This window comes from Gorilla gorilla, chromosome 19 (genome assembly GCF_029281585.2).
Source record: "Gorilla gorilla gorilla isolate KB3781 chromosome 19, NHGRI_mGorGor1-v2.1_pri, whole genome shotgun sequence".
Lineage (NCBI taxonomy): Eukaryota > Metazoa > Chordata > Mammalia > Primates > Hominidae > Gorilla > Gorilla gorilla.
Genome location: NC_073243.2, coordinates 84,841,300 through 84,847,299, shown reverse-complemented (window position 1 = coordinate 84,847,299; position 6,000 = coordinate 84,841,300).

Here is a 6,000-nt window from a genome sequence, read left to right as displayed (position 1 = left end):
TGATATAATGAACTAAATAATGTAAGAAAGCACACTTAATCACTGCACTAACTTAGGTTAAACATTCTGAGTTAGGGCATGTTTTAGTAGATAAACATAGGATACATGCTCATCTTTTAACGACAGCAGTATTCATAGATAAAATTCTATAAATTCTTTGCATTTGAAACACAATCTCAACTTCAATTCCAAAATAAGAACAGAGACATAAATGAGCTTCATATTTATACTTGAATCAACTGAACAACCTCAGCAACCAGTAGGTGGCTTAAGAAAAAACAGTGCTGCTCACTTTGAGATGCAAGAACTTAAAAGTACACTTATGAGATTTCTTTTTAATGCTTGTAAGAGTAATGTAGTAAGAAATTCTCATCGTTATGCTGTCAACACTCAATCGTAAGCTGTAATGTCAAAGACCACACAGTTTCTTACAGTTCTATGAAATACAACACAAACCTAATAAATGATAGGAACATCAAAAACAGGTAATACACACTAAATTCTGGTTGTTTGCAAAACTCAAGTATTCTCAGAAGAAGAAACAAAAATTACAGGTGAGCGCTTACAGTATTAACTCCTTAACAAAAACCTTACTAAATAATAGCTTCTGGAAAACTTTTTACTTTTTTCCTTTCACACTGTGTGATTCTGTACTCTATTTCACAGAACAATGCTCCACTGAACGCTGTCACTCCCACAAATGGTATGGTAGCTGTCAGTGATTTTCAAAGAAAGCTGAATAATATGTGCATATCATATCTTAATGTGTTCAAAACACATGGACCTTTTTGGTGTGAATAGCGAATACCGAATGTGACCATAAGGTGACACATGGCTCATGCTGTGGGGCCAAACAGCATGAAACCACAAGCTTCATTAGTGATTCTTCTCATAACAGCTGGCCAATGGATCATGAAAATGATTCAGGAATATTAGGCTTTTTTTTTTTCTTTTTTTCACTTTCTGCATTCACAAGCAATTTGAACAGTTGGATTCCACATGTTGATGGGTTGTATTTCAACTTTCTGCTTTTTACTTTATACATTTCCATTCTAAAATCATACACCCTAACTCATGCATTTGTTACAGAAAACAAACCCATTTGAAGCTCTTAGTTGACTGTCTTCCAGTAAAAACACATGTCAGGAAATGATGCCTTTCCTTTAAGTTGAAAAAGTCCCTCAATTGTTTTTGAAGTAAGCCAAACTTTTCTTATTAAATACAAAATGAGGCCGGGTGCGGTGGCTCACACCTGTAATCCCAGCACTTTGGGAGGCCGAGGTGGGCGGATCACGAGGTCAGGAGATCCAGACCATCCTGGCTAACACAGCGAAACCCCGTCTCTACTAAAAATACAAGAAAAAATTAGCCGGGCGTGGTGGCGGGCGCCTGTAGTCCCAGCCACTCGGGAGGCTGAGGCAGGAGAATGGCGAGAACCCGGGAGGTGGAGCTTGCAGTGAGCCGAGATCACGCCACTGCAGTCCAGCCTGGGTGACAGAGCGAGACTCCGTCTCAAAAATAAATAAATAAATAAAAATTAAAAAAAAAAATAGCCTGGCGTGTTGGCAGGCGCCTGTAGTCCCAGCTACTCGGGAGACCGAGGCAGGAGAATGGCATGAATCCGGGAGGTGCAGCTTGCAGTGCGCGGAGATCGCGCCACTGCACTCCAGCCTGGGCGACAGAGCAAGACTCCGTCTTGAAAAAAAAAAAAAAAAAAAAAAAAATACAAAATGAGTTCATGTATTGTATTCTCAAAATAATAAAGTAAGACTGCAAATCTGAATGTAGACCTAACCTCATTTATTACAGCTGTACTGCTCTTCCCAGACTTCACAAGAGCAAAGAAAGCAGGAATTCAAATTAATTAATTTTCTGTCCATAAGAAACAGTTTGTATCACACTATTCAATGCTGGGGATATTGGAGTTTGGATGCATGATGTTTCTGAATGAGCATCCCTTCAACATAATATTCTCCTGATGTGAAAAGAAGAGTACCTATCAAAAAAAGGAAAAAAACCTTCTTCATCCTGAATATTAACTATTCTCACTGAAAGTATCAGCTAAAATTAGTTGGAGATTCATTTTTAAGTAAGTTGAGTCATCAGTGATATCCACTTTATTTTTATATGGAGTGGTCCAATATTACCTAACCCAGCCAACAGTGTTAGCTAAATAAATTATTGTAAAATAAAGTCCTATTTTTTTCTTTGAGGGCACTTTTAGCTACCTAAATTTAACCAATTTGCATTCTCAAATCAGCATGATGATTTTGACAAATGATATTAAACTACCTTAGAAAAAGAACTACCCGATCAATTATACAACTGACTAGTTTTGCTTCCACTGTAAGCCAGGGGAAGTAACTTTAAGAGTATCTAGAATTGTTAAAAATTAGTAAGTAGCTTATAGTCTATTTTATGTGTAGCATAACTTGAGCTTTGGAAATGCCTGTCTAAACATCTAGTAATATATTTCAGAAATAAAAATAAATTGAAAGGCATTATATTTAAAAGTATCAAAAGATTGAAAAATAAAATAGAAATAACACACGATTGGTACCTATTATTCTAAAGTACTCTGTAATTATACACATCATGTAATCTACCATGTTATGTTCCATCTCTAACCAGGAGACTCACATCATACACTATTTCCTGAGATAATTATCTTATACAATGAAATTTAATTATTTATTTTGCTTGAATAGTCATGACTTAACTTCATTTCTGACAGAGCTAACCTTTTTGCCTGAGGAATTTCTCAGGCTAACTATATAGGACCAGATTTTTCTCATTAAAAATGCCATTGAAATTTCTTAAATTATGAAAGTATAAGCAAGATTAAATATATTAACAATCCTTCTCAAACTTCTTTTATTCAGATTATTTTAGTTCTTTCCCATTTTGTACTGGCATCATATACAATTTTATGTAATATTCCTATATCTTTAACTGTAAAATACCTCTTGTCAAGGTCCATGGTAACTTGCTGTATGCCAAATCTGAAAAACATAAAACTTCTTTTTTTTTTTTTTTTTTTGAGACTGAGTCTCACTCTGTCGCCCAGGCTGGTGGGAGAAGGCGCGATCTCGGCTCACTGCAACCTCTACCTCCTGGGTTCAAGCGATTTTCCTGCCTCAGCTTCCTTACTCGCTGGGATTACAGGCATGCGCCACCACGCCTGGCTAATTTTTGTATTTTTGGTAGAGACGGGGTTTCGCCATGTTGGCCAGGCTGGTCTCAAACTTCTGACCTCAGGTGATCCACGCACCTCGGCCTCCCAAAGTGCTGGGATTACAGGCGTGAGCAGCCACACCCAGCCAAAACTTCTTTCATCTCGTGTGAGTATAACTGCCCAAGGGCTTCAGCTTGCCCGCTGCCTGGAGAGAGCTGATTCATTAAGACAGGGCAACTGCAATAGAGAAAGAGTAATTCACGCAAAGCAAGTTGTGCTGGACATGGGAGTTTTATTACTACTCAAATCAGTCTCTCCGAACACTCCGGGATCAGAGTTTTTAAGGATAATTTGGTGGGTAGGGAGCCAGTGAATCGGGAGTGCTGATTGGTTGGCTGGGGTATCAAATCACAGGTAGTCAAGCTGTTCTCTTCTGCTGAGTTAGTTCCTTGGTGGGGGCCGCAGAACTGACTGGCAGGTCAAAGTGGAGCCATCTGGCTGTTGGAAATGCAAAAAACCCAAAAGACACCTCAAAAGGCCGATCTTAGGTTCACAATAGTGATGTTAGCTTCAAGAGGAATGAGGAAGTTGCAAATCTTACGACCTCCAGAATAATGGCTGGTAATATTTAGAATTCCAGCCCCTCTCATTTTGACTTGGTGGCTCGTGACCTTTCATTTGTTTTTCAAGAACAGCTTAGCCTTTTGGGAAGGGCTATTATATATAAACTATACACTAAATTCCTTCCCAAATCTAGTTTGACCTGTGCCCAGGAATGAACAAGGACAGTTTAGAGGTTACAAGCAAGATGGGGTCAATTAGGTCTAATAAGTTTCACTGTCATAATTTTCTCAGTTATGATTTTTGCGAAGGTGACTTCAAGAGCTCTGCATGGCACTTAATAGAGATGACATTTTACTTCTTGAAACACACTAACTTCTTGTCTTCCATTGTGACTGACCAGTGGGTTCACCTTGTCTGCTGCCTAGACAGAGCCAATTTATAAAGAGAATTGCAATAGAGAAAGTGTAATTCACCCAGAGCTGGCTGTGAGAGAGACCATAGTTTTATTATTACTCAAATCAGTCTTCCCGAATGAGCATTCAGGGAGCAGAGTTTTTAAGGACAACTTGGTGGGTGGGGGGAAGCCGGTGAGCCAGGAATGCTGATTGGTCAGAGATGAAATCATAAGGAGTCAAAGCTGTCTTCTTGCACTGAGTCAGTTCCTGGGTGGGGGCCACAAGATCAGATGAACCAGTTTATTGATCTGGGTGGTGCCAGCTCATCCATCAAGTGCAGGGTCCATAAAATATCTCAAGCACTGATCATAGGAACAGTTAAGGAAGGGTCAGAATCTCACAGCCTGCAGTGGCATGACTCCTAAACCATAATTTCTAATCCTGTGGCGAATGTTAGTCCTACAAAGGCAATCTAGTCCCCAGGCAACAAGGAGGGCTGCCCTGGGAAAGGGCCACTATCATCTTTGCCTTAAACCGCAAACTATAAACTAAGTTTCTCTCAAAGTTATTTCAGCCTATGCCCAGGAATGAACAAAGACAGTCTGGAGCTTAGAAGCAAGATGGAGTCAGTTAAGTTAGATCTCTCTCACTGTCTGAGTCACAATCTTGCAAAGGTGGTTTCACCATGACACCATAATTTTATCATTTTCTTCCCACCTCATAGTACATTTCCTCTCAGTTACATATGCTGCCTCTAGTTCACTGAGCTAGAGATCCCTAGAGTTTGATGTTACACTGTCCCCATCTATATGTAGATGACTTTGCATTTATATCTTTACCCAGATGGGTGCCTTGAAATCCAGATTCATAAATCCCATGGTCTCCTTGATACCTCCATGTTGTTGTCTCATACATTTCTTAAGGTAACAAATCCAAATTTGATTCCTGACTTTACTCCACAACAGCCCTGTTTTTTCTCATCTTAAGGATACTACAGCTCACCCAGTTGCTCAAACCAAGGGGAATACACTTAATTCTTCTTTTCAACTAATTTCTCATATTGTGTTTATTTTGAAGAATTATCAGACTTATCTTGAAAATATAAAGGATAGGTAATCAATGATTCCTGTTTTTTATTACTGGCGCTTTAATCAAAGTATTGTTTATTATTGTCTGAACTAAATCAATAACCTTCTAATTGATTTCTCAGATTCTGCTATTGCCTCTATATAAATCAATTCGTTCATAGCATATTAATCTAAAAGCTTCTGTGATTAAAATATGCCAATGGCTTTTTCTATCATTAAAATAAAATCCAGGCTTATTTATATTCTTTCAATGTCTTACTTCATCTGACCCCTGAATAGTTCCACACCATTTTGATTAACACCTGCCTGCGTGGTTACTATTCTCCAAACACATCTTTCCTTCTGATGCTCAAGCATCTCAAACTCATTCTGCCTTTTCAGATTTGGGAATCTCAAGACCCTCTGCCAGATATTCTCTTAACATATTCCCTGTGGTGAAAGACCCTTGTCCTTCAGAATACAGCTCAAATATCACCTTCTCAGGTGATATCACATTTGCACATTTTATTCTATTTATTATGCAACAATAATTATCATTTTGCATCTTTTTTTCCTTCTTTCACTTTTTTATTGCCTGTCTCCCCTATTAGAATCTAAGCAGTATCTCAACAAAAAATGTCTGTTCTCAGCTCTATCCTGAGACCTAGGAGAATATCAGATTACTAAGATGTGTCTAATAAATATTTATTTTTCAACTATATAAACGAATTGTTTTATTATTTCTCTCTTTATACAAAAAAAAATCACCAAATAAGGTTTAGCAGTCCTACATGTTAAT